The sequence below is a fragment of the Physeter macrocephalus genome, chromosome 5, assembly GCF_002837175.3.
Source record: "Physeter macrocephalus isolate SW-GA chromosome 5, ASM283717v5, whole genome shotgun sequence".
Classification (NCBI taxonomy): Eukaryota; Metazoa; Chordata; class Mammalia; order Artiodactyla; family Physeteridae; genus Physeter; species Physeter macrocephalus.
The window spans coordinates 78,129,397-78,157,093 of NC_041218.1; the positions used below are offsets into that span (position 1 = coordinate 78,129,397).

General features: G+C 42.0%; 1 protein-coding gene across 1 annotated transcript in view; it reads left to right on the forward strand.

The window, feature by feature from the left end:
- The first annotated feature begins 14,392 nt into the window (after positions 1-14,392).
- CCDC126 (coiled-coil domain containing 126) overlaps positions 14,393-27,697 on the forward strand; it is a 51,310-nt gene continuing 38,005 nt past the window's right edge. The window contains exon 1 of the mRNA XM_007108588.4: positions 14,393-14,754. The gene's annotated coding sequence lies outside the window, so the exon portion shown is untranslated. The remainder of the gene's footprint in view (positions 14,755-27,697) is intronic.

Sequence of the window (27,697 nt, forward strand, 5' to 3'; positions counted from 1 at the left end):
CCGGACGCGCAGGCTCAGCGGCCATGGCTCACGGGCCCAGCCGCTCCGCGGCATGTGGGATCTTCCCGGACCGGGGCACGAACCCGTGTCCCCTGCATCGGCAGGCGGACTCTCAACCACTGCGCCACCAGGGAAGCCCTACATTATATTTTGACTTTCTTAGGAGTCATATAAAAAGTCATGCTCAAAGGTAGTATACCTTTGTATTTTTTATAAAATGTCTATAAAAGTATACATAAGGGACTTCCCTGGCAGTCCAGTGGTTGAGACTCCGCACTCCCGATGCAGGGGGCGTGGGTTCGATCTCTGGTCAGGGAACTAAGATCCCACATGCCGAGGCGCAGCCAAAAAAAAGAAAAAAAAAGTATATATAATTATTTCACATTACAGTTAAGTGCTAGGAAAAAAAGTAGATCTCCCTTAGTGGTAGTCATTCTCCATAGAAAGGCTCCAATGAGCCATGCTTTTTCATATTCACATGTTTGTGTAATAGACCCTCCCACAATGAATCCGGCTTGTCTGGGACTTGTGTTAACAAATAGAATATGGCAAAAGTGACACTGTGCTAATCCCAGGCCTACTCTTTAAGAAGACTGGCAGCTTCCACCTCTAGTTTTTTGGAATGCTTCTTTGGGGAGCTCTGAGCCCCCATGTCAGAAGTCCAGTTACCCTGCTGAAGAGGCCACATGAAGAGACCAAGTGGAGAAGATCGATGGAGAAGGAGAGGCAGAGGCTCCAAGACTACATGGATAGAAAGAGAGCCCTAGCCCTTACAGAATCCCAGCTGAGTCATTTTCTCAGCTGCCTGACAGGGTGTCAGAATTATGAGTGAATCATCTGGAACCTCTCCAGGCCAACTGAGCCCCCAGATATAGAACACCAGAACCACCCAGGTGATGAGCCTAGCCGACCCACAGAATCCCAAGAGTTAATAAAGTGGTTGTTGTTTAAAACCACTAAGTTTTTGGTTGATCTGTTACGCAATAACAGATAACTGGACACCCCCCCCTTATGATCTGGTAAGACTTGCCATTTCTTCTCCTTACCTTACCATGAGAGCTATGGGATTCACGGTGATTTTCCTTTCCACCTTCTCTTCCAGAAAACTCAGAACCCTTTTGTATTCATTTTGAATTTCTTCTCTTTGTTGTTTTGTTTGCTTTGTTTTTTGTTTTGGTATAATCATCTTCTTTACCTTCATCATCTCAACTGGCCACTGATTTCCCACTCCTGAGTTGAGTGTTTTTCTCCCTTGTACTTTGTGGCTGATATGCATCCTTGTATTATATTTCATTAAAAATTGTTTCAAATCCTTTGTCAAAGAGGTAAGATAAAAGCTGGAGATAAATGTATATAGTGAATATGGGGAGGTGAATAGCATTTTGGATATGAGCATGAGTTTGGAGTGGAGATACACATGGCTCTGAATCTTTGCTTTACACCTTACCAGTTGTGAGATCTTGGGCATGTCATTTAACTTCTCTCAACCTCAATTTTCTCATCTGTTAAATGGGAATAATAGTTACATGTTACAGTTATACAAAATAAACTGAGACAATGTATGTAAGGCACGTCACAGTAGGCACTTGATAAATAATTATTAACAGGTAGAGCAAGTTTCTTAAACAACTTAAGCAGGATCTAAAAAGATACAACAGCCCAAATCTACTAAGGTAAAATTTGTAAGCATAAATTTGATACTAATTTTTGAATCCCAACTCTCGTTTTTCTTATCTGTGGCCTAGGACAAGTTACTGAAACTTTTAAAGTCTTAGTTTCCTCACACAATGGTATTTTAAAATAGGGCTTCTTGTTTCCATTTTAAATGAGTCCCCCCAAAATGCTACCAACGATCCCAAATTCCAAAGTGATGGATGAGATCACCAATCAGGAGTTGGAGAGGAGGTGGTTGAGCAGATTTCCCAACCTTAGCTGACATACCCCTACCCCAAGGGGAAGGCTGGTAATGAGAAGAGGATGTTTGGAGAGAACAGTCATTGTCAGTATCCTGTGAGTTCTTACCCCCAGTGTGGGTCCCTCTCAGGCATTACATTTCATATCATGTGTCTTTTTTTTTAAATTAAATTTAATTTAATTTTGGCTGTGTTGGGTCTTTGTTGCTGTTCATGGGCTTTCTCTAGTTGTGGCAAGCGGGGGCTACTCTTAGGTGCGGTAAGCTGGCTTCTCATTGCGGTGGCTTCTCTTATTGCAGAGTACGGGCTCTAGGCGCGTGGTCTTCAGTAGTTGTGGCTCACGGGCTCAGAAGTTGTGGCTCGTGGGCTGTAGGGTGCAGGCTCAGTTGTGGCTCACAGGCTCTAGAGCGCAGGCTCGGTAGTTGTGGCGCACGGGCTTAGTTGCTCTGTGGCATGTGGTATCTTCCCGGACCAGGGCTCGAACCCATGTCCCCTGCATTGGCAGGTGGATTCTTAACCACTGCACCACCACGGAAGTCCTCATGTGTCTTTATTCTCCTTTAATCTGGCCAGTTCTTCAGCAGTTTTTGTCTTTCATGACCTTGACACTTTTAAGGTCATAGGCCATTTATTTTGCATAACATCCCTCAATTTGAGTTTATTGGACGTTTCCTCACGATTAGTTGAAAAATGTGCATTCTTAGCAGGAATGTTTCACAACTGATGCTGTGCTCTTCTTCATACACCACATCAAGAGGCACATGGTGTCAGTTTGTCCCATTGTTGTTCATGTTAACTTTGATCGCTTGCATAAGGTGGTGTCTGCCAGATTTCTCCACTATAAAGAGACAGTTTTCCCATTTGTAATGAATAACTATTTTGAAGGGAGATATTTTGAGACACTATAAATTTCCTTCTCGTCAAACTTTCACCAACTGTATTTAGCATCCGCTGTTGATTCTTGCCTGGATCAATTAGTGTTATAATGATTGCAAAGTGAAAAGTTGGAAGTCAATTTTAAGTGGTACTGGATATTTTATTTACTGAACTAAGACTGTTTCAGAAGGCTAAAAAGCAGACTTCTTATTTTCTAAGAGTGACCACAAAAGTCACAGGATTTGCCTTAGATTTCATCCCTACAGAACCGGTTTGAATGGAAAGTGGAGAAAAGAAAGACAGTAGTTTTTCCAATTATGATTTATGAAGTCCCACCTTATCAGTGTATCAGCCATACTCATATCTAACATGAAATAATAATAGTGCCTACTCCATACATTGTTGAGGAAAGTGAGATAATGCAAATAAAACAATAAGCACCTGCTGGTATACACACCTGTTTGCATTGTGACTTTGCTTCTCCTCCTAACAAGAAGTGAAGTCTGTTTATCTACCACCTTTAGTCTGAGCTGGCTTGTTTCTCATTTTGGCCAAGAGAATGTGGGAGAGCCATCACTGTGGGAGTTCTGAGCCTAGGTTTTAAAAGGCCTTGCAGTTTCTGCTCTCGTTTTCTTGCTGTCCTGATGCTATTGATAAAGTAGTCTAGACCCCTTGGGGACAAGAGACTGTGTGGAGAGACCTGGAGCTGACAGCCAGGACAACTACTAGACACATGAGTGAAGCCATCTTAGACCACCCAGCCCTGTAGAGCTGCCAGATGATCACAGCTGTGTGATTCCACGTATGCCCAGAAGAAGAATCACACAGCTGAGCTCAGCTCTTACTGTTGACCCTCAGAATTGATGGACCTTGGAAAAGAGAAGATGTGGCCAAGAGGGGTGGGGAGGTGAGGTGAAGGCTTTTGGGAGGGCACTTGAGGTGGAATGAAGAGTGATTATGTTTGAGGGTATGGGCCTAAAGGGTAGGACTAGGGCCAAGAGGTGGATGGCACAGAAGTAAGATTTTTTTTTTTTAAATATACAGAAGAACTTTGAGCAGAATTTCCCTAAAATGATATAAACTTCCTTTGAAAGTTTTGAGTTTACTATCACTGGACGAATTTTTTTTTTTTTGTGGTACGCGGGCCTCTCACTGTTGCGGCCTCTCCCGTTGCGGAGCACAGGCTCCGGACGCGCAGGCCCAGCGGCCATGGCTCACGGGCCCAGCCGCTCCGCGGCATGTGGGATCCTCCTTGTGGTATGCGGGCCTCCGTCTGCTGTGGCCTCTCCCGTTGCGGGGCACAGGCTCCGGACGCGCAGGCCCAGCGGCCATGGCTCACGGGCCCAGCCGCTCCGCGGCATGTGGGATCCTCCCAGACCGGGGCGCGAACCCGGTTCCCCTGCATCGGCAGGCGGACGCGCAACCACTGCGCCACCAGGGAAGCCCCTGGACGAATTTTTTAAAAAGATTGGATGACCTGTAGATGTCAGGGTGATGTAGGAAGTGATAGAGTCAAGTCTCGCATGATTCCCTTACACCTTTATAGTTCTTGGATTCTGAGAAAATTTCTCTGCACATCAGTTTGGCCTGGTAGTTCTGAAAATGCTTTCCTTTTACTATTCACTATGGTAACAATTTAACAGTTTTCTACAAGTTTACAGCAACAAAGATGATTCATTGCAAACATCTGTCAAAGCTATTGCTTTTTTGTCCTTTTGGTTTATAAAACTGCAGAGTTTGAGCTCCTGAACAAACTCCTGGCTTCTTCTGAGTCCCTTAGAATTTTATAAATTGTAATAATTTAAAAAATTCTAAGACACCCATTTCTTTTACACATTAACATCTCCGAAATCAGGATGTGTCTGCATTCACCATCAGCCAGGTGGCAGTTATGACATAGATGTAATATCAGTAATTATGGTCATAGCTTTTCAAATTGTCATCACTTCAACTGAGTTACAGGCATTATTGGTACCACATGTGTTGAATGTAATTGATGTAATTGATGTATAGACTGACAGAGTGGTAGAGAATCACAGAGACAATTGGGAAGTGATTTTCTTTCATTGTAATTTATAAAATAATGACGGCAATTGACGGCATCAATTGATACTGATGAGATACAATAGCTATTATCTTAGCTAACCTGTATTGGTGCTTACTGTGTGTTGACTAGGCATGGTATGAAGGGTTTTACATGGATTATCTCAGTTTAATCTTCATTAGAACTCTACAAGGTAGGTATGTTTATTATCCACATTTTTACAAATGAGGAAATTGAGGCTCAGAGAAACTAACGTTCCCAGGGCCTTACAGGATTCAAACAGGCAATCTAGCCTTAGAGCAAGGGTTTTATTTACTTATTAATTTAATTTAATTTATTCATTTATTTAAGGCGAATCTATTTATTTATTATTTTTGGCTGCACTGGGTCTTCATTGCTGCTCGCTGGGGCTACTCTTTGTTGCGGTGCGCAGGCTTCTCATTGAGGTGGCTTCTCTTGTTGCGGAGCACAGGCTCTAGGTGCACGGATTTCAGTAGTTGTGGCATGCGGGCTCAGTAGTTGCAGCGCACGGGCTCTAGAGCACAGGCTCAGTAGTTGTGGTGCATGGGCTTAGTTGCCCCGCAGCATGTGGGATCTTCCCGGACCAGGGATTGAACCCGTATCACCTGCATTGGCAGGCAGATTCTTAACCACTGTGCCACCAGGGAAGTCCCAGAGCAAGGATTTTAAAGCACTACATTGAACTGCTTCGCACTAGCAGTAACATTTTTTTTTTGGCCCATTTCATATGCTATCTTATTTTGAAATTTCTTTTTTATGTGTTTTGTCTCCCCATCTAGACCTTAAGGATCATAAAGTCAAGAATCTTTTTTCTTTTTTGTCTCACATTTGGGTCTTTAACATCCTGGCACTGGGCCTAGTTAATGCTTATTAAATGTCCAAGGACAGGATAGAATTTTACACTCTGTGTTCAGACTTGGTCTTAGGTTACAGCCTTCCTCTGGGGGGGTATGTCAAGGCTAATTTAGTTGCAAAACACAGAAACTATAGTGGAATTGTGTCCTTTTTTGTTAGTGTAGTATCCAAGGCCTTCACCTGGGGAATCTCTCATGAGATGGCAGCTTCTGGAGAGTCCATGCTGTGTTCCCCTCCTTGGCTGCCCCAGAAGAGAGTTCTTTCCTCCCTAACACTTTGCCACTGGAGAAGGTGGCCTTAGACTTGACCTTACAGCTTCTCCTACCTGGAGTCTTAAGTCTGGAGCAAACGATGCAAAGGTAAGAGGTCATTAAGATTCATTAAGGGTACCTGCAGAGGCTAGCAGTGTTGCATAGCAGTGGTAAAGGTGTTCTGGCCAGCCTATCCTTGTTAAAAGACAATTGTTGGGCCACTGGATATTCCCACGATGGCTCAGTCCCTATCCATCTTCTCAGTTTGGTTCTATAGCCTCTTTTCTATTCATTGAACCCCTGACATATTTCCTTTTTTTTCCTTAAGATAATTAGAGTTAGTTTCTGTTGTCTGCAGTCAAGAAACGCTACTGATCCCTTCAATCAAGATGGCTTCAGGCAAGGCAAATTTAGTATAGGGATACAGAGGTGTCTCATGAAACAATTCAGACAGGCCTTCCCTGACCACCCTGTATAAAATAGTTCCCATCCCCCTTGCCACTCTCCATCCTCTTATTTTGCTTTAGTTTTCCTCATAGCATTTGTCATCTCCAGACATAGCATCCATTTGTTCATTGCTTTCACTGGACTATCAGTCCATGAGAGCAGGGACTTTGATGGCTCATTGCTATTTCCCCAGCATCCTGGCACATTGCTGAATGAATACTTAAATAAATGAAAGAGAACCGAGGCTCATACGGGACTGCATTTGAAAACTGGAAAACCATCAGGACCTGGGGCAGTTCCTCTCCTAAGGGTCAGTCTGTAGGGCCACGTGTTTGTTCATCTTTACCTTTCTCTTCCCATCTGCGTTTTGGCTTCTCCCTACGGACTAAGATGGAAGGAGGAGGAATAGAGAAACAAGATCGTTTAAACCAGAGGTTTCTAAACCTAGTGGCTCATTAGAATCATTACAGGATCATTTTAAAAACATTGATTCCTGGGTCTCACTCAAGACCCCCTGTATCAAAATTTCCACAAATGGGGCTCTGAGATCTATAGTTTTAACATCCATATTTAGACAGCCAGGCACTGAATTATAGATTGGTCTCTGAGAACCTCTGCTTTAAACAAATCAAGCTTTCCCCAAAATGTTTAGAGCTGACATCTTCAACACATGTTTACTGAGAATACCTAAGAGGAGCCAGGCATTGGTGTAGGTGCTAAGAGTGTGTAGGAAAGAAAACTAAAGTCTCTGACTTTCTTGTGGTTAATCCCATACACAGGAAAAGTGAGGGAAATGCCTTCTTTCTTTATTCATTCCATTTCATAAGTATCTCGAAAACAGATTGGTACTATTTTTGTCAGGGTAGGGTCCTAGTTGAGCTATCAAAGCACCTAATTTCTAATCTTGTCTCTGCCACCTACAGGCTTTGTCTTCTGGGGCATGTCATGTCCCTACTCTGAGCCTTAGTTTCCTCAACAAAAAACTGGGATAGTATTCTCTCTGTGTACCTCTCGGAGAGTTATAACAATGAGAGGAAATAATGCAAAAATGTTTTGAAAATTACACAAATGTCAGCTACTGTGTTTTTTCCACAGATCGTACAGTTTCTGTACATTGTTTAGAACACTTTGGTTATGTGTTCCCACAGTCACGGTAAAAGAAGAATAGTGTTCCAAAGTTAATAATGTCCTTTTATGATTGGACTTATCTAACACCTGGTCTGAGTTAAGCACATTATAAACATTATATCACCTTGAATTTCTATAACACTTATTACTGGTATCATATTTGGTAATATCTATATTGCTCTTTAATGACTTTCCTTGTTAACTTGTTTTTCCAACCTCCTCATAAAATCATCAATCACGGGCCTGTTTTGTGCTTGCCATGTGTTCTCCAAGGCACCGGGTATAAAGGTGGGAAGTTGGTGCTCCATAAATACCTGTTGATGGAATAATTGCATGGATAAGGTTATTTTTATGATAACAGAACGTGTGCCCTGTTTGTTATTATCAGCCATAGGAGTAGGGAGGCAGGAAATGAGGAGAGACTGTAGTTAATGCCTGCATTAAAGTCTTTTTCTTTGTTTCCTCCCTCTTACTTTTTATGGAATCTGAAAGAGATGGCTGACAGGATGTGGGTGGGAATAGATAGATCTAACAGGGACTAGCGTGTTTTTTTGTTTTTTTTTTTTTTTTTTGCGGTACGCGGGCCTCTCACTGTTGTGGCCTCTCCCGTTGCGGAGCACAGGCTCTGGACGCGCAGGCCCAGCGGCCATGGCTCACGGGCCCAGCTGCTCCGCGGCATGTGGGATCTTCCCGGACCGGGGAACGAACCCGTGTCCCCTGCATCGGCAGGCGGACTCCCAACCACTGCGCCACCAGGGAAGCCCAGGGACTAGCATTTTAAGGCTGCATCTATCTGTTCTGCTAAAGGATTGATCTAAGTAGTGTACAATGGGGAAGGTATTGGAATGTGTGTATTTTATAGTAGATGTTAAAGTGGAACTTATGACAGACAAAACTCTTGGGATTGTAAGAATTAAAACGCAATAAAGTTGGGTAATGCTTAGACCAAAATATTAATACAACTCTGCACTATGTCACATCTTTTCTCTAAATTTGCAATGTCATACATCTTGATTGACAAGATCTCACAATCTATTTGAGGAAGAGTAAGTAGAGAGATACCTAAACATTTTTTTAACGAATGGGTAAACTAAGTCATAGCCAAGGAAAGTGGCTTAATCCTTGGGATTTATCAAACATGGTTATTAAAAATTGAATCCATTTTATCTAATTTAGAATATTCGGAGGCTTTAATTTCTAAATCTAGCTGCTTATGTGGAAAAAAATGTATAGTAATGAGATTTGAATGCAATAGCATTCATCAATTCATTTACTTTAATGGGGTAATTATTCTGAATTTTATAACAATGAACAAAATATAGGTAATTTTTGTGGTTAGGCAAGTTAGCAAAAAAAAAAAAAGATAGATATTTGCACCCTTTGGTTGGTTAAAATCTATCTCCCTGGGCTTCCCTGGTGGCGCAGTGGTTGAGAGCCCGCCTGCCGATGCAGGGGACACGGGTTCGTGCCCCGGTCCGGCAAGATCCCACATGCCGCAGAGCGGCTGGGCCCGTGAGCCATGGCCGCTGAGCCTGCGCGTCCGGAGCCTGTGCTCCGCAACGGGAGAGGCCACAACAGTGAGAGGCCCGCGTACCACAAAAAAAAAAAAAAAAAAAAAAACCACCAAAAAAAAAATCTATCTCCCTGCATGTGAGCACCTGCTAGGAGATATAATGGTTATTATGATCTTGATAATTTGAATGCTCATCTTTGCATTTTTGCAGTTTACATTTGGGAGTTTAAATAAATAAGATCTGCTTTCTGTAAAGGAAAGCCTAAATTTGAATTAGGCAAGATATGATGAGTTCTTGCTGGACTTGGATGTATTTATTCATTGGCAAGAGCAACCTGCGTTGTGCAATCAGTTAATGGTCACAGGACATAGCTTAGGGGCAGAGAATTAAAATACCTGTCTTGCATGTACACACTGCTATGTTTAAAATAGATAACCAACTAGAAACTACTATACAGCACAGGGGACTCTGCTCAATACTCTGTAATAACCTAAATGGGAAAAGAATTTGAAAAAGAATGGATACCTGTATATGTATAACTGAATCACTATGCTATACACCTGAAACTAACACAACATTATTAATCAACTATACTCCCATATACAATAAAAAAAAACTAAACGTTGTTTTTATTTTGATATAGGTTTTTCTACATACTGTTAAATGATATATATGTGTATATACATATACAAATACATATTTAAATAAAAACATATCATATTGTATACAAAACAAAAAACCTGTCTTGGCCCAAACTCTTTATTACACTTTTGATTAGGAGCTTTTCCTGTGGTTAGCAGGCTCCTCTCACATTCCCAAACCCCACAGAAGGGCAGGTTAGGGCCTCCCTTTCCTAGCCTGTCAGACTCCCCCAGACCAAACCCTTGGACCACGATGTGGAAAAATAGAACTGTCCACAAAGGGTCAGGTGTATCAGAGAAACAAATCACAATGTAGGAGGAGCAAAGATTCTGTTAACTTGAATGTACCCCTCAAAGCCCAGTAGAAGGTGCTTCCAGTTTTAAGCTTTCCCAACCATAGCGTCCTTCAGGGAGGCTCCCTTCATTTCTGACCTGTGTCTCTCCCTCCTCCTGTTCTCCATATTTCAAACTCTCAGGAAACTTTTTACTTTCACAAAAGTAAAAAGAAACTCTCAGGAAACAGCCACCATTTCCCCACAGGTTTAGCCCAGAGTTTAGCTGATTACATTCTTTTGACTCTAGGTCTCCCTTTGACAGATGAGTGGGCAGAGTTTGGCAATACATCCCACTGCATCTAAGAAAAAGATTTCTAAGTTGTAAAGTGCTATAAAATATAATAATAATTATTACCTTCAACATTCCAAATTAATTTACTCTTTGTCTACCCAGATGTGTGATAGAATGGAGGTGATGAAAAATCTTGAAACTAACAATAGATGAATCTTTTGGCCAGGGAAACGTCTCAAACAGCAGTTATTAAATATATATGGTATCCAGAGATTTGTGTATGAGGCCAGTAGGAAGATTTATTTATTCATCGTATATTTACCGAGTGCCTTCTACCAGTGTCTGGAAACAGTGGATAGTAATGTGTTTATAATCTAATAGAGGAGATTGCTTTAACATACATAAATATTAGATAACAAAATAGAATCTCACAGACAAATACATAACTATCTCCCCATCTTAAAACTTTGCGTGGCTCCTCAAATTAAGTAGATGTTTCTTAGTTTGGCATTTAAGCCTTCTAAGTTTTTGCTCTGTCCTATCTTTGTTTGTCTGTTTGTTTGTTTGATGTATCTCTATAGAAGCATTGTCCAATAGGAATATAATGCAAGCCACATATGCAGTTTTATTTTTCTTTGTAGTCATATTTGAAAAGTAAAAAGAAACAAGTGGATTAATTTTAAGAATGTATTTTATTTAACCAATATATCCAAAATATTATCGTGTTAACATATAATCAGTATTTTAAAACTATCAGAGATATTTTATTTTTTTTGTAGTAAATTTTCAAAATTTGGTGTGTATATTACACTTACGGTACTTCTCAATTCAGACTAGCCACACTGCAAGCTCTCACAAGCCACATATGGCTAGTGGCTACTGTACTGGACAGCTCAGGTAATCTGTACCCAGGTTATCCCATGTTTTGTATACATGACCTGTATTGCCTCTTCTCCTTTGTGCCTGGCTACCATGTGGACTTTTCCCACTCAGATAGAAATGTTTTTTCTCTACATATAGCAGATACCACATTCTACTGTGGCTTTTTGTATATTTGTGTTCTCCCCCCTTCCCCTACCATAAGAGACTTCCCAATCTCAATCCTCTCCCCACAGGGTTCCTTCTGTCTAAAGAGGTAGCCGTTAACCTCCTTTTTTTTTTTTTTTTTTTTTTTTTGCGGTACGTGGGCCTCTCACTGTTGTGGCCTCTCCCGTTGTGGAGCACAGGCTCCGGACGCGCAGGCCCAGCGGCCATGGCTCACGGGCCCAGCGGCTCCGCGTCATGTGGGATCTTCCCGGACTGGGGCACGAACCAGCGTCCCCTGCATCGGTAGGCAGACTCTCAACCACTGCGCCACCAGGGAAGCCCTAACCTCCTTTTTATGGTAACTATTCCTTCCTCTACTGTGTCAGCACCTAAGTATGCATTCTTTATTCATGTTTTTGAACTTTATAAAAATGGAATAATACATTATATATTCTTTCGAGAGTGGTTTCTTTTTCTTAACATTATATTTTAAGATTCATCTATATTATTGCATGTAGTTTGTTCATTTCTCTGTTATATTCTATGTCTATTATTATTTGACAATTTATCCATTTTGTTGTTGATAGAGGACATAGGGTTGTTTACAGTTTTTAGCTATAACAACAGTACTGCTGTTAACATTCTTGCACATGCATCTTGGTGCACATGAGCCTTTCTTAGGGTATATACCAGGAAGTGACATGCTTGGTCATATACAGGCCTGTGTTCTTAGTCATGCACAGGCCTCTGTACTTTAGTAGATAAGGCCAAACAACGTTTCCAAACTGCTCTATTAATTTACTCTACCTATAGTAAAGTGAAAAATTCCTGTTGCTCTACTCCTGGTGAACACTTGTACTTGTCATTCTCTTTCATTTTAGCCATTCTGGTCGGTGGTGTAGTGTTATCTTGCTGCGGTTCAAATTTCCCTGTTCACTTATAAGATTGACACTTTTACTGGTTATTTGGATTTCTTCCTCGGTAATTTGCCTGTTCATTTCTTTTTCTTATGACTGTAGTTCTTTATATATCCTGGATACAAGACTTCTTTTGGTTCTATATACTGTAAATTTTTTTCAGTTTTATTGAGCGATAACTGACATACAGCTCTGTACAAATTTAAGGTGTACAGCATAATGCTGTAATTTCTTATTTGATTCTGAGACTTGCTTTTTAGCTCTTTTAACGGTGTCATTTGATGAAACCAGGTCTTAAATATTAATGTAGTCAATTTATCCGTTTTTGTATTATAATTAGTGCTTCTGGATAATTAAAAAAGTCTGTCCCCTACTCTTTTTTTTTTTAAATTTATTTATTTGGTTGCATCAGGTCTTAGTTGTGGCTCGCAGGATCTTTCATTGTGGCACGTGGGCTTCTCTCTAGTTGTGGCGCGAGGGCTCCAGAGCACGTGGGCTCAGTAGTTGACGCACACGAGGGATCAGTTGCTCCGTGGCATGTGGGATCTTAGTTCCCCGACCAGGGATCGAACCTGCGTCCCCTGCATTGGAAGGCAGATTCTTAACCACTGGATCACCAGGGAAGCCCCCATCCCCTACTCTTGAGGTCATGGATATTTGCTCCTATTTTATCTTCTAAAAGCTTTATTGTTTTGCCTTTCAAATCTATGTCTAATATTCACCTGGAATTGATTTTGGTGTGTAATGTAAAGAGCCGAATTTCATTTTTTTTCTTCCAAATGGAAATCTATTTGTCCCAGCACCAATTATTGAAAACCATCCTTTAGGCATTGCTCTGCATTGCCATCATGACAACGTGAATCAAACTTTCATGTACAGATGAGACTTTCTGGGCTCTTTATTCTTTTTTTTTTTAATATCGGGGGTTGGCCGACTGCATCGGTCTCCTGGGGGAGGGGCTGGTGAGGCTCAGACCTATCGTTGGGAGCGGTTGTCGCTACTGAAGCCGTGGCGCATCTCTGGGCTCTTCATTCTGTTTTATTGGTATATTGGCGCATCCTTGATCCAATACCACAGTGCCTTAATGACTATGGCTTTATAATAAAGCTTGATATCTGGTTGCACAAGTCTTCTTCCTCCTCTTCCTCATATATACTTGTTTTATTTCCTCCTCTTCCTCATATATACTTGTCTTTGCTCTTCCATAAACTTAAATTAGCTCGTTAAGTTTCTCTCTTTCTCACACACACACACACACACACACACGCACACACAGAAATCTACTGAAATTTTTCTGGAATTGCACTGGGTCTACAGATTAATTTGGGGAGGCTTGACATCTTTCAAGTATGGAATCTTTCAATCTGTGAACGTGTTATTATCTCTTATTTGTTTAGGTCTTGTTCAATGTTTTTAAAATGTTTCCTTCATATAGGTCTTGCACTTCTTTGATTTATTCCTAGATGTCTGATATTGGTTTGAGGGTATTGTAAGCTTCAAATTATCTAACTTAAAGAAAATTCAATTTTTTTTTTTCCTGGAATATAGAAATAAGTATTTTTTAAGAATACCATTTTTGTGGGGCTTGCCTGGTGGCGCAGTGGTTGAGAGTCCGCCTGCCGATGCAGGGGACGCCGGTTCGGGCCCCGGTCCGGGAAGATCCCACATGCTGCGGAGCGGCTGGGCCCGTGAGCCATGGCCACCGAGCCTGTGCGTCCGGAGCCTGTGCTCCACAACAGGAGAGCCCACAACAGTGAGAGGCCCGCGTACCACAAAAAAAAAAATACTATTTTTGTGTCTATTAACCTTGTTAAACTCTTATTAATTTTAACAATTTATCTGCAAATTCTTTTGGATTTGCCATATACATAGTATTGATATTATCTATGAAAAATAACGATTTTGTTTCTTCCTGTTCAATCTTTAGTCGGTTATTTTTGCCTTACTCCGTTGGCTACGGACATTCGGGGCAAAAACGGGCATCTTGTAAGTAGTACACTTTTATTAATCACTACTAAGCCCTTCTGCCTCAAGCCAACAGCGTGTAACTGTTAGTTCCCAGCTGGAAGGTATGAGTGAGACGCCCACGCTCTCCTTTCCGCGCCCGCAGCGAATTATGGCAGAGAAAACTCCTCCCTCAAGCTAAGCTCATCCGAAAAAGGAGCCTGCAGGCGCCTCTGGTTGCTGTGCAACGGCGTCGTCCTGACCCGGAGTAGGTGCCGACGGGTTAGAAACACGTGCCGCCTCTTCCGCATTCCGGGACTACATCCCCCACAATGCCGCGCGTCGTGGGCGGCTGGTCTCCGAAGTGGGGGAAGGGCCGGGCCAGGAGGCGGAGCGGAAGCGGAGTGCAAGGGACGAGAGGAGTAAAATCTCCACCAGCTGGGAACCAACCTTATCTCTGATTCCTAGCCCCGGCCTTTCTCCATCCCTACCTGGAGGCTGTTTCGCAGGCGCAGGAGGCTGCTGACGCCCGCTAATCGGCTTTCGCTGCGCCGCCCCGGCTTGGAAGCCAGTTGGCGTTGGCGACGGTGACGAGAAGCCCACAAACAAGGTAATGGGGAGAGGGCGAGAGGGAAGGCGTCTCCGCTCGCCCTGTCCGCGTCTCTGGCTGAGCGCCTCGGGCTGGCGGTCGCCCCTCCTCCGCCGCGCTCCGCACCCCGCCCCATCGGAGCCGCTGCCGCCGGGCGTCCACGGAGCCCCGGCTCGGCCACTGGCCCGCAGCCCCCGGCCACGGCCGGGGAGGCTCTTTGTCCCTGCTCCTCCGGGTCTGACAGCCGCGCCCCCTTGGCCCCGGGCGGAGAACCGAGCGTGGCTCGGGCTGCGTGATCCGAGCGGGGCGGGCTCGGTACCGCGGCCGCTGGCGCTGGGGAGCGACTGACCTGAGCTGGGGGTATGGAGCGCCCGCGCGGCAGCCGCACTCCTCTTTCTGTTTCTGACAGCTCAGTTCTCTTGTGCTTTGAGAGAGAGAAAGTCAAATGCCCTTTTTAGATTTCCTCTTCAAAACTCAGCTCCTGGGTGACTGGTGAGGATGAACTTAAACAGCTGTGTCGACTGCGGCTTATACTCTCGCAAGCCTTATTAAGACAGCCGGGGTTCCAATCCCGCTCGACGCACTGTCTGGCTTTAGTGACCTTGGTTAATTAAAGGCTCTAAGCCTGAATTTTCTCACCAAATGGCGGTAACATTATACACCTTTAAGATGCAAGAATAAGAAGTAATATGCTTACAACGCCATGAATTCTTCGCTTGACGAAAAAATTCTTTTGAGTATGGTACATTAGCTGTACTGAAGTGGCCCCTAGATTGGTGAGTTTTTCCTTGTTTAATCATTAGCACTCTAGGTTGTGTGTTCTTCACTTTATATATACCTTGTTCACCTTAAACCTAAGCAAAGAATTCTTTAAAATATGCTGTCTTCTCAATTTCCGCTGTTTTAAGATGGCTGAGAATGTTCTTAGGAAATTGATGACTTTGCTCTTCTGTGGATCAGCTTTAGGTTCAAGGTCTTATTCACCCCACTCCCAGCTGTGTCGTGTAGGGGATCCTTAGAGGAGCTTAAGTGTTTGTTCTGGCAGTATAAGCATTTAGGTGTGCTGCAGTCCTGACGTGGGGCTTCACCATCTTTACCCTATGTCAACTTTGTTTCATCCTCTCTCTACACTTTCCCACTGTTTAGTAATTTCCCATCTTTGGGATTTGTGTTTCCAAGTTGTAGTTTTTGGTCTCACGATAAACTGAATGATTGCAATACATTTTGTAAGGAATGACTTGAAACATTTCACATTAGTTCTTCTTCAGTTTCGATTGTTCTTGCACTGTTTTCTCTGAACTTTAGTGACATAGGTGTTGAGTTTTTCTTCAGGGAAATCATTATGGTCCTTAGCTGAAATTGTTTTCAGTTAAAATGTCTGTTCTTTACTACTTTGAGTTCAAGCACTGTTGTGCAGTCTGTGAAATAACATGTTCTGAGTAATGCTGTTTTTGAAGGTACGGTGGGGAAAAGCCAGTGGAGCATGATGAATTTTGTGTAATGTCTTGAGTGACGCATGCATTAAAAAAATACCCTTACAAAGAAAAGGAGAAATCTAACGAATGTATTTCATAAGAATACCAGAGAACCAGAGAGTAAATAAGTGAAAAATTTAAACTGTGGGAGATGGCATAATGCACATAAAAATTTCTGATTCATTTAAAAATGTGTGGCAGAAATACTCGTTTTCAGTAAAAATTTTTCTCTGTTGGTGATATTTAGTGCTGTTTAGGACAGAGTAATGACTATGGAAAAAGGAGACCTTGGTTCTTGTCCTAGCTCTGTCACTATTTATACAACCTTAGTTTCCTTTGCGGTCCTCAATTTCCTTCTCTCTCAAATAGTGAATTGATCTGATTCCAAGGACTCTTCTAACTCAGACTTTGCAATGATAAGTTTTTTTAATGTGGACAAAAAGTGATGTAAACCCTTTTAGTCATTTATTTGTGTCTTAGGTTTTTTTATTTTCCACTCACCTTGAGGAAGGGGATATACACGACAGAACTAGAAAGCTGCCATAAACAAGACTCTCTCCTGACCACTTCATCCCTCTTTCATGAGCTGCACATGTTTTCACTATTTTTGACATGCTTAGTTCTCTTCCTCCCTACTACGTATCTCTTTTTTTTTTTTTTTACTCATAGCCTCTGTATTATGCCTGCTTTTATATAACTTGAGTTTGTCAATCCCTAATTCAACTTCATTGTTTCTTTATGTGATTTCTTTTACTTTTTGCTCCTACTCCCAACATACTGGCTTTTTTAGGGGCCAATTTTTGTTGGAGGCCTCAGGCAAAGGTGCCCAGTGCTAGTCTGGTTAGCTGTGGAAGGGGACATGGGGTCACGCGGCACAAAACATGATTGGCTGAGGCAGTGGGGAGGTCAGGTTCCGAGACGGAAATATGTAGTAGTGCGTAATATATTTTTTGGATTAAACTTTTACTGTGACATAGTGATTGGGTAGTTTACCTTTTGCTCTAACATTCTCTTCTTAACCCTGACTTATTTTACCCATTTTCTTTTATCTATCTGTATACTCTTCAATGTTGTTGTCTTCTCTTGCCTCTCCCCAATATGCCATCGAAAAATGATCTTATATCTTGAGATGTGATATTTCTATATCTTAGCTGGAATTTTAGTGTAGCTTCTCCCAAGGCAGTTCACATTTTAAATCTTAGACCTAATGAGGAGTGGATGCTGTGTCCTATGTTAAATTTTTTCCCCTAGATATTAGCCTCAGGCAATATTATGTAGAGAAAATAGAAAATATTTTAGGAATGAGCCTTTCCCTGAAATTACATTCAAAGGCAAGTCTGTGGCGTACTTATTTCTTTTTTTGGAGAGAACTCTCTGAACCTCTGCACTCTAGTGAACATACTGTGTCTTTTTGTAATAAATATCTACTTTTCCAGCTATAAGTTCCTTAGGAGACCAATAGGCAGTGATTTTTCTAGCACCTTTGGCTGAATGAGAGCTTCTGTGCTTGCTAGGTGCTGCTATCGCTGTCGATAGTTACTTTAGCTATAGTCAACGGCACAAAAAGTAGAGCACTGAATGAATGCAAAAATGGGATTTGAAGGAGAGATTTCCAAGGTAGGATTGGCCATCCATTAATGTTTTCAGCCTTGCTATTGCAACGTTTGCATAAAAATACCAATACAAGAAGTATTTCACGATAGGCAGTGTGAAATGTGGGTTTTTTTGTTTGTTTTTTTGTGGTACGCGGGCCTCTCACTGTCGCGGCCTCTCCCGTTGCGGAGCACAGGCTTCGGACGCGCAGGCTCAGCGGCCATGGCTCACGGGCCCAGCCGCTCCGTGGCATGTGGGATCTTCCCGGACCGGGGCACGAACCCGTGTCCCCTGCATCGGCAGGCGGACTCTCAACCACTGTGCCACCAGGGAAGCCCAAATGTAGTGTTTTTAATATTTTTGACTGCAACCCGTAGCAAGAGATCTTTTCACCTCAAGACTCCATAGATATGTAACTCTGTGTGTGCATATCTGTGTATGAAAAAAGTATATATAAAAAAAAATGAAAAAAGTTTCACCAAACAAAATCTGTATTGTGTACAACCTACTCTCATGGTTTCTGTTTCATCTTGTTGTTTAAAAAGTGCCAGTTGAAAAGTAGATTCTTGTTCCTTGCTTTTGAAAAAAACGCTGGAGTCCTGAGCTGAGAGTTTGGATGCCTAATTTCCCCCATTTTTTTGACATTGGGTGGTCATTATCCTCCTTGTGCTTCACTTCCCTTGTCTTTAAAATGAGGGTGTTCTAGTTTAAATATTCGCTGATTCTCCATCTTTACTTTTCCCTAGTGATAATGTTGTACTAACATATTTGTCTTTAGGTCTTTGGCTAGGGAGAAACCACTGAAAAATTGCTCAGACATCTAGTTGCTTGCATGTTTGCTGTTTGGCAAGTGGCATAATAGAGCTTTGAACAGATCTTTGCTTATGTGTAAATCTTGTAAATTGGAATGAATACATTAAGACCTGTAACACAGTAAATATACAAATTAAGAAAAAAATTTCCCCATGTTCTTTGTTTTTCTACTTTTGTGTTTTTTAACAAGGAGTATGTTAGAGTTTGAAAAATTGTATTTAAAATGCTTAATAACAATTGTAAAGTAACATGCCAGTGGATTGCTATATAGACTTTATTCCTGCCTCATCTTACCACCGCCCTCTTCATGGTAGAAAACGCCAAAATGAGTATGTTTTTCTGTGTAAAGTCCACCATGTCAGGTCATTACTGTTCATATGTTACCAAACAGTGGAACTGCCATTTTCCTAAGAAAGGGGAAAACAGAGCTTTCTTTGCTTGTGAGTTTCCTTTTGTTCACTTTGGATGGTTTCTCCAAACCAGGCCATTCCATGTGGGGATTGGGATCCCTCTCATTCTCCTGTATTTGTACTGAGGAGACTAGGAATGAGGAATTTACTCCTCCTCCCAAGATTCTGGTTGGAATTCTAAAGGTTTTAGTTAGAAGGAAATTGGAACCAGACTTTGTACTTCCTCTTCTTTCCAAGATCAGACCTCCTCAGAGGGCCTTCCTTGACCTCATACCTCATGTAGACTCCTCACACATTCTCACATCACCCTGTTTATTTTTTCCATAGCAATTTATCACAAGCTGCAATTGGCTTGTTTCGGTGTTTGCTTGTTACCATCCCACTCCTACTAAAACATGATCTCCAGAAGAGCAGGAATCCTGTCTCGTTTCATCTTTACATTTCCTGTTTCTGGCACATAGTAGGTGCTTTAATAAATATTGTGAATGAATAAGTGAGCAAAGGAATGAATAAATCAAGTTCTTTCATGCTTTAAATGAAACTGCACCTAGTAAAGGTTGTGTTTGAATATGGGTCTTTCTGCATACCCTCCACTCCGTTCCTTTTTTTTCTGGAAATGTGTTCTTTCTTATCATTGTATTTATTGATCATGGTGAAGATATCTACATCCAGAAGACCTTGTATTTATCTTTGTTTTACTTAATATTTTTTCTATTGTAGTTTTTTGCCTATGTTTAAAAAAAAAAAGATCGAAGATTTCTTAAATTCTTCTTGTAGCAACTTTGTAATACTTTGATTTATGTGAATCAACATATTTGAACTTTAATATGTGAACTTGATAATTTAAAGAACAGTCCAAATTACGCATCTTCAGAATTTTAGGATCATTGCCCTAAACCGCCATTACTGTTTTCTTGTTACGTTCCTTTAAAGCAAAAAAGAACGAGGTTCATTTAATATTCATTAATATTCACAATTCATTCAGTACTTACAAACGCAATCCTTCTAATGGAGGTACAGGAGGTAGTATAGTATAGAGAAAAACCTAAATACTGAGTCAGGACCTGTGTTCAGGACCAGTGCACTTTCTGTCACTAACTCATTGCCTCATTTTAGGCAGGACGAAATGTGAGAATATTGAATTAGATTTCTTCTCAGGTCCTTCCAGCCTAGAAATGGGTAATTGAAGATACAGTTGTCCCTTGGTATCTGCAGGGCATTGGTTCCAGGTCCACCTCCACCCTTACCACCCCACAGCCATGGATACCAAAATCTATGGGATGCTCAAGTGCCTTATATAAAATGGCATATTATTTGCATATAACCTACACACGTCCTCCTCTGTACTTTAAACCATCTCTAGATTACTTATAATACCTAGTACAATGTAAATGCTATGTAAATAGTTGCCGTGCATGGCAGATTCAAGTTTTGCTTTTTGAACTTTCTGGAATTTCTTTTTCTTAAATATTTTCTATCTGCAGTTGGTTCAATCTGTGGATATGCAACCCACCGACTGTAATTTTATCTTGAAATTCCCATCTCCTCTGCCCCTCTACCCCCCAGAAACATTGCAGGGAGGTCATATTGGTGCTTGGGAGATGGTGGGGTTAGGCTCAGGGGTGTGCTTAAATATAAGGCATCTCCGCTGATTGTTCTCCAGGCTGTGTGGGAGTTGTGGCTGCAGGGTAGGGCATGTTACTCTTGCCCTTAAAGGACCTGGGACTTAAAGAGACAAGGCTTACACACATGGTTGAGTGATATGATGTGTAAAATCAATTGGTATAAAGTAATGTGCTGTGAGATGTGAGAGAAGACCAAAGTGGGCTAGAGTAAGGTTATGAGGTTTTGAAATCCTTCTGGCGCAGGTAGCATTTAAGCAGATACTCTGGTCTCATTTTAGGCTATATGGAAGAGGAACTGTTCTCATCAACAGCATGCTATTATGTCATCTTTTAGGACTGGGTAATTCTTTAGTGACTACTACCAATGCGGTATTTCATGCTGTACAAAAATTCTGCGAAGAAATTTTTTTCAAGACTGCAGCCTGACTGCTGCTGACTGAATGAGAGGATGTAAGGAGACATATCTGGTAAATAAAAATATTATATAACTGTAAGGTATTATTGTAAGTAGATAGGGTAGGGGGTCCCTGGAGGAAGAGAACCAGGCATGGCTTTCTTGACATGAGAGAAGCCATTTTTGGCCTAAGCCATTTTGTGATCTAAGCCTAGCCATAATGCTTGCCCTTGAACAGGTCTCAGTAATTAATGATCTTAAGGGCACAGAAGAATGCAGAAACATTCAAGCAAAGATAATGATATCAGGTGTAAAGGCTCCAAGTTCTGTTTCAGTGGTGAAGATTAGCCTGAAGTGCTCATCTACCAGATCAGCTGGAACCTAAGGGATGACTTTGATCTTTTCTGATCCTTCTGACTTCAATCAAATAAAGCGTGGGCTGCCCAAGCCCCTTGCTGAATATGCATATACCCTTAGCTTAAAACTTCCCCAGTTTTACTGTTCCGAGAGACACTGCTTTGGGAAAGATCCCTCCTTACTTGCTGCAAATAATAATAAATCCTTCCTTCTGATCTTCGGCTTGCTTGTGTCTTTTGGCTCAACACCAACCCAGTTGTCGAGTAGCATTATTATTGTTATTGAATGAGACAGAGACTGGCTTGATTGGGGGAGATATTTCTGTGATTAGTGGGAAATAAATTTTGTGTTTGGGGACTGGTTTCTGGGAGGGACGTAAGAGCTAATCAGGAGTTTTATTTGGGTCTAGTAAAACATCCCCTGTATTAACTCAGGTTACTAAGATTGTTAAGAATTACTGGCATTACTGTGTAAGTACCTGATGCTAATAATAAATGTTAACATTTATTGACATTAGTAGTATGAGGTGTCATTTATCCTCACCAGTATTACATAGGTACTGTTGTCTCCATGATATAAGTGAGGACATTAGGGTATAGGAAGATAAAATAACTTGGTTAAGGTTTTGCTTTTTTTTTTTTTTTTTTTTGCGGTACGCGGGCCTCTCACTGTTGTGGCCTTCTCCCATTGCGGAGCACAGGCTCAGCGGCCATGGCTCACGGGCCCAGCCGCTCCGCGACATGTGGGATCTTCCCGGACTGGGGCACGAACCCGCGTCCCCTGCATTGGCAGGCGGGCTCTCAACCACTGCACCACCAGGGAAGCCCTTGGTTAAGGTTTTAAAGATAGAATATAGTCACCCCTTTGTATCTGCGGGTTCTGCATCTGTGGATTCAACCGTGGATTGAAAATACTGAAAAAAAATGCCAGAAAGTTCCAAAAAGCAAAACTTGAATTTGCTACTATTTATATAACATTTACATTGTATTAGGTATTATTAGTAATCTAGAAATGATTTAAAGTATATAGGAGGATGTGCATACGTTATATGCAAATACTATGCCACTTTATATGAGGGACTTGAGCATCTGTGGATTTTGGTATCTATTGGGGGTCTTGGAACCAGTCCCCTGCAGATACTGAGGGAGGATTGTACTGTACATAATTTCATATGGAGATTGATAGAGAGTTCTTTGAGGCTGGAAGTGGGGTAGGAGTGGGAGTGCTACTTTTTGAAGAGGTGACATTTGAGCTAAATACTAAAGGATGAAAAGGAATGAGCCATGGGGAGAGCATTTCAAGCAGGGGAATAGCAGTTGTATAGACCCTGAGTTCAGAAAGAATTTGGTGTGTTTCGCCTAGCTGGGCTGTAGCACAGTGAGCAAGAGGGAAGTGGTGTGAGATTAGGACAGACAGAGATAAGGGTAGAAGTCAGCTATGCAGAACTTTCGGGATTGTAGTCATGTTGCTGAACACAAATTTGTATGCCTGATGAACAGTGAGGCCAAACTAACCAATGTGAGTTCAGAGCTAGGAAGGGTTTATTGCAAGGACCATGCAAGGAGAATGGGCAGCTCCTGCTCAAAAACCCTGAACTCCGGAATCTTGTGCTTGTAACTGTTTTGTATCTTTTTTTTTTTTTTTTTTTTTTTTTTTTTGCGGTACATGGTCCTCTCACTGTTGTGGCCTCTCCCGTTGTGGAACACAGGCTCCGGATGCGCAGGCCCAGTGGCCATGGCTCATGGGCCCAGCCGCTCATGGCATGTGGGATCTTCCCGGACCGGGGCACGAACCCGTGTGCCCTGCATCGGCAGGCGGACTCTCAACCACTGTGTCACCAGGGAAGCCCTATTGTATCTTTTTAAAAAAAATTTATTTATTTTTGGCTGCTTTGGTTCTTCATTGCTGTGTGTGGCTTTCTCTAGTTGCAGCAAGCGGGGCCTACTCTTTGTCGCAGTGCCTGGGCTTCTCATTGCGGTGGCTTCTCATTGTGGAGCACTGGCTCTGTATGCATGGGTTTCAGTAGTTGTGGCATGTGGGCTCTGTAGTTATGACTCGGGCTCTAGAGTGAAGGCTCAGTAGTTGCGGAGCATGGGCTTAGCTGCTTTGTGGCATGTGGGATTTTCCCAGACCACAGCTCGAACCTGTGTCCCCTGCGTTGGCAGGGGAATTCTTAACCACTGTACCACCAGGGAAGCCCGTCACTATTGTATCTTGACTGCTCCTCCTTTGTTTCTGCATTCCCTGCCTTTTGTGAGTATCTGTTTGAATCTGCCCTTTGGAATGCAGGGGAGGCCTAGGAGGCTGCAGCCTTTTCCCTACAAATAGGAAACGGGGTGGGGACATGGAAAGACATTTGTACCCGGGAGGACCCCACAGGGTCCTGCTTGGTTTCAGTAAATAGTTTTAATTTTATTCTAAGTACACTGGGAAACTGTTGAAGAGTTTTTTATTTTAATTAATTTTTATTGAAGTGTAGTTGATTAACTATGTTGTGTTAGTTTCTGCTGTACAGCAAAGTGAATCAGTTATACATATATCCACTCTTTTTTAGATTCTTTTCCCATGTAGATCATTACAGAGTATTGAGTAGAGTTCCCTGTGCTATATAGTAGGTTCTTGTTAGTTACCTATTTTATACATAGTAGTGTGTATATGTCAATCCCAGTCTCCCAATTTATCCCTCCCCTCCTTTCCCCCTTGGTAACCATAAGTTTGTTTCCTACATCTGTGACTCTATTTCTGTTTTGTAAATAAATTCACTTGTACCAGTTTTTTAGATTCCACATATAAGCGATACCACATGATATTTGTCTTTCTCTGTCTGACTTACTTTACTCAGTATGACAATCTCTAGGTCCATCCATGTTGCTGCACATGGCATTTTTTCATTCTTTTTTGTGGCTGAGTAATTCCACCGTATATATGTACCACATCTTCATGGACATTTAGGTTGCTTCCATGTCCTGGCTATTGTAAATAGTGCTGCAGTGAACATTGGGGTGCATGTATCTTTTTGAATTATGGTTTTCTCTGGATATATGCCCAAGAGTGGGATTGCTGGATCATATGGTAGTTTTATTTTTAGTTTTTTAAGGAACCTCCATACTGTTCTCCATAGTGCGTTGAAGGGTTGTGTATGGTAAAATATGTAATATAAAATGTACCTTTTTAACCATTTTTAAGTGTACAGTTCAGTAGCATTAAGTACTTTCACGTTCTTGTGCAACCATTGATGTTGGCAGGTGAGAGGACCTTGGTCCTTGTCCTCTTTGAAGAAAGAATTCCACAAAGAGACGTTGTAAAGCAGGCACAGAGTTTATTGGAGGCACTGTATGTGCAAAGAGAACAAAGAAGCAGCTTATTTAGAGCAGAAGCAAAGTAGAAATATGCACCCAGAGAAGAGTGTGGCTATCCTCCCTAATGAGGAGTGCACCAGAAAGGTGATTTAAATTCCTTACATGGGGCAGTTCTTCAGGGTTTTTTTTTTCCTCTGGCCAATTATCTTGGCTGTTGTCCCACATTTGACCTGTCTCAGGGCCCTATCCAATATGTGTGTGCATCTTTTAGCCAAGATGGATTCCAGCGTGGAGGCCTCTGGGAAAATTTGACAGCACATATTATTGGGGTAGTGCCCCCTCCCTTTTGACCCCTGAGGAGCCTTCCTGTGTGCGTGCAGCAGGGGAGGTCTCCTTGGCCTCAGTAGTGATAGATGTGGTCATCTTATCTCTTTACTCCAGCAGAGCTCAGCTTCTGCCATTAACTTTTACCTTGAAGTGTCAGGGAAAACAAACTACAATTTACTCTGCTTGACAAACTCCAGCTGCTCAGCCCAGGAGCCCATCTACCTCTTACCTCACCTTCACTGCTGTACATCTCCAGAACTTTTTCTTCATCCCAAAGTAAAACTCTGTACTCTAAATTTTATTTTTGTTTTCTTGGGGGTTTTTTTGTGCTGTGCCACACATCATGTGGGATCTTAGTTCCCCGACCAGGGATCCACCCTGGCCCCCTGCAGTGGAAGTACGGAGTCATAACCACTGGACTGCCAGGGAAGTCCCTGCACTCTAAACTTTAAACTCTAACTCTCCATTCTTTCATCCCCCTAGCCACTGGTATCTACCTTTCTACTTTCTATCTCTGTATCTAACTCTTCTGGGTTCCTATGTAAGTGGCATCATATAATATTTGTCTTTTTGTGTCTAGCTTCTTTAACTTAGTATCAATATAATATCTTTAAGTTTCATCCATGTTGTAGCTTGTATCAGAATTTTATTATCTTTTAAAGCTGTATATATATGTATATATATACCACATTTTGTTTATCTGTTCATCTGTTTCCGCGTTGCAGTGCTTCAGTGAACATGGGTGTACAAGTTCCTCTTTGAGTCCCTGGTTTAGAAACTGAGCAGGACCCTGTGGGGCCCACCTGGGTACAGAAGCCCTTCCATGTCCCCCTTTTCTTACTTATGGGGTAAAGACTTCAGCCTCTTAGACTTCCTTGAATTTTGAAGGGCAGATTCAAACAGTTGCTAATCAGGGAAGTAAGGGTATGCAGAGACAAAGTAGAAACAATCAAGAAACTGTACTGCAGCAATTAAAGCAGTATCCTGGTTCCTCATTAAGGAATATACATAATATCTTTGAATTTTTCTGCAGGAACTAAGGTCCCCACTCAGGTGGCGGACGGTTAACTTCAGGTTGAGTGCAAGATTCCTGGAACACCACCCTGTTAACCTCACCACCAACCGATCAGAAGAAAGTCACACCCTCTGCAGCCCTCACCCCAAATTTTGCCTATAAAAACTTCTTCCTGAAAATCATCGTGGAGTTCAGGGTTTTTGAGCATGAGCCGCCCATTCTCCTTGTTTGGACCTATGATAAACCTTTCTCTGCTCCAAACTCCCGCATTTCGGTTTGTTTGTCCTTGCTGTGCATTGGATACACGAACTTGTGTTCCGTAACACTTTGAGTTCATTTGTGGTTATACCCAGAAGTGGAATAGCTGGGTCTAATGGTAATTCTGGGGCTTCCCTGGTGGTGCAGTGGTTGAGAGTCCGCCTGCTGATGCAGGGGACATGGGTTCGTTGCCCCGGTCCGGGAAGATCCCACATGCCGCGGAGTGGCTGGGCCCATGAGCCATGGCCGCTGGGCCTGTGCGTCCGGAGCCTGTGCTCTGCAACGGGAGAGGCCACAGCAGTGAGAGGCCCACGTACTGCAAAAAAAAAAAAAAAAAAAGGTAATTCTGTGTTTAATTTTTTTAAGAACTGCCATACTGTTTTCCACAGCACCTGCACCATTTTGTATTCCCAACAGCAGTGCGTAAGAGTTTCAATTTCTCCACACTGTACTAACAGTTGTTTTTCATTTTGTTTTTTAATAATTGCTGTAGGGGAAGAAAAAAACCTTTTCATCTACCTTCTTAGGTTCAGTGTCCAGGGCTCTGCAAACTAAACTGACAAAAGATCGATTAACAGGAGAAAAAGGTTTATTTCATGTGCAAATGGTGGGCATCACAGAAATGAAATGAAAGCTCCAAAGAAGCAGTTAGTGCTGAGAGCTCATATAGCATTTAAACAAAAAGCCACAAATTGTGGAAATGTGACAAGACAAAGGAAAAGGAGTTTTAACTTCTGGAGGCAGTAAATTGTGGGAAGGTGAATAAATGGGGGAAACTAATGGAAGATAAGGTTTTGTTTTAGTAGGGTGTATTTGTTCAGATTTATCTCAGCATCTGTGCCTTGTCTCCTGTGATAAGAATGTTCTCACCTTTCTCATAGGTAATTCATGTCTTGCTTTTAGGTAGAAAAGGGGAGTACAGGGAGGCCTTCCTGCGTCTGCTATTTCTCAGTTATCTTCAGCTCAAAATAATCCTTATACCAAAGTGGCATATTTTGGGTTGGCATGTTCTGATGCCCTTCATAGCCATCCTGATGGGTGTGAAGTGGTATTTCATTGTGGTTTTAATTTGCATTTCCCTAAGGATTAGTGATTTGAGCGTCTTTTCATGTGCTTATTGACAATTTGCATATCTCCTTTGGAGAAATTTAAATTGTGACTATTCAAATCATGACATGTTTTGCTCTAAAGACAGTGGCTTGAAGTGGGGTTGGAGAGGAATCTGGGAAACCACTTGAGAAGCAGCTGCAGGAATTCAGCTGGAGATGATGGTACTTGGACCACACTCCATTGCCCTTCTTTAGATCTAGGCCTCTACAGATACTTCATTTTAAGTGTGTCTCCTCTCCTTAATTCTTCTACCTTTGGCCCACATGGTGTGTAATTTCTTTTTTTTTT